A 2266-nucleotide genomic window follows, 5' to 3' on the forward strand; every position below is an offset into this window, starting at 1 on the left:
TGGAAAGCCGCCTATTGGCTGGTCCGGCCGCCGCCCGCCCCGCCTTCAGCCTCGCAGCTTCTCCCCGCCTCTTCACCCGCCCGAGATCGCCCACAGCTCTGCCAGATCTGGGCGGGGTTCCCGCGGGGTGGGGACGATGGCTGGGGCGCACCGAGCCAGACCCCACCTTTCCCCAACCCCTCCGTCGTGAAGTCAAGTCTTCCCGAATTGACTTCAGGCAAGGGAGGGGCTCCTGTGGACGGAATGTACCCAGTGACTGGACAAGGACCCCACCCGGAGAACTCCACCGCCTCTCCGGTTTTTATGTCCCCTGCCCGGTCATCTCTGTCGTTGGCCGACTCGCCTCCATACTATTGAGAGCGGGGCTCCTGGCCTCTATCCACATCCAGCGCCCCCATCAGCCCCGGGGTGGGTGTTACTGAGCTCTGGATGGGAGAACTCCACTAAGACAAAGATAACGCAATCGCACACTTCGCGGTGGACCAGAGGGATGGGAAGAGCTAACGCGTTCACGCAGGGCCATTAGTCGTTAAGACGCAGCTTTTGCGAACTTTTAAGTGTTGTGTTCTTCAGGGTTTTTGCCCGCCGAGGGCTATGCACGTTTCTAGACACCGTGAAGATCCCTTCACTCCTTTGTAAAATTCAGATAATTTTTAGCAGCTCCGTACCTCTTGTTGTAAGATTTGGAGGGGGGTGTCATTTGTCACCACCGCATAACCTAGCCTGTTCTGATACGTGAGCAGAGAGACATTTATAGAACTAGAGTGGTAGGAGGGTGGACTTTCTCAGGACCAATGTTTAAAGAAAAGTACCCATAAGTAGGGATCTGTCCTGGAGGATGGATGAAAAAGTGACAGGAAGTCATAGAGGCAGATTAAGCGTAAAGTTCCTGATATACAAAAGAGAACGAAAAAGGATAATTGTTGCTGTTTCAGCAGGATAATGAACAGCCCCCTTGGAAGAAGGTGTTGTAAGGTTATCGAAAGCTAGAAAGCAAATCTACTCATCTCCACCAGGGGAAGGTGTTCAAATGGGAAAAGTGAGAACATCACCCCAAAGATCTCTGGTCTTTTTCATCACAGAAACTATCCCACCCCTGAAAGCACTCACTGCAGCCTCCTGCCTTCTGTCTACAATTCCCTGGCCTTTCAGCCATTTGTTCAAATCCTCTCTATTCTCCAACCTCATTGACCACCTCCTCCACTTTGTTCTTAATTTTTCATATTTGGCTAAAGGACCCTAGATCGTTATTTTAATAACAGTTCAGCCAATAACCTAAACTCCCTGACTTTCTGTCTTCTCAGTAGTCGTTTGGCAACATCCCCCTGTTAAACCCTGCTTTGGGGTTTCTCCCTGCCTGCAAACACTGTTGCAGGAAGTTTCCCCGCAGGACAGATAAAGTTATCATCATCCACCTCAAATGGCCCCTGAAATCCTATACTTTTCCTGTCAATTCCCGGTCTGGGGTTCCATTATGACAATTTCAAACCCGCTCTGCTCTCCCCAGACCTCTGACAACCCTCTCTGCACCCGCCTCCCTGTTTTCAACAGATGAACTTACCTCCTACTTCATAGAGAAAATGAAACTGTTAGGCAATTTCTCTTTCCACTGTCAGAGCCATATATCCACTTACCTCTGTACCCATCTTCTCCCTTGGGCCGGGATATTATTTTCCAGTATTAAAGCTATGACTTTTTCCTTCCCCGTGTTTTTACTTTTCCCTCCTGTCCTCTTTTATTTTATTTTTTTAAAGATTCTATTTATTTATTTGACAGAGAGAAATCACAAGTAGACAGAGAGGCAGGCAGAGAGAGAGAGAGAAGCAGGCTCCCCGCTGAGCAGAGAGCCCGATGCGGGACTCGATCCCAGGACCCTGAGATCATGACCTGAGCCGAAGGCAGCAGCTTAACCCACTGAGCCACCCAGGCGCCCTGTCCTCTTTTAAAGCAAGTAGATGGCTCTCTGTGCACTTGAAGGGAGGGGACGTGGCTGAGCAGAATGCAAAAAGTTGCTGGTGTTTCTTTCCAAAATCCAAAACTCCAGTCGTGGAGGGTGTGGTCGGTTTTTCAAATAACCGCAAAGTTTTCCCCTCCTCTCTCCCCACCCTTCGGTTTGCCTACCCACACTAACTCTGGGACATCCTTGTGACTTGCATGGGCCAGTGGGACAGCAGTAAACGTGACACAAACAGGGGCTTGAAAAATGCTTCCACCGTGGGGATTGCCCTCCTGCTGCCCTTGGGACCCGGGAAATCACGAGTTGAAG

The sequence above is a fragment of the Lutra lutra genome, chromosome X (genome assembly GCF_902655055.1).
Source record: "Lutra lutra chromosome X, mLutLut1.2, whole genome shotgun sequence".
Lineage (NCBI taxonomy): Eukaryota > Metazoa > Chordata > Mammalia > Carnivora > Mustelidae > Lutra > Lutra lutra.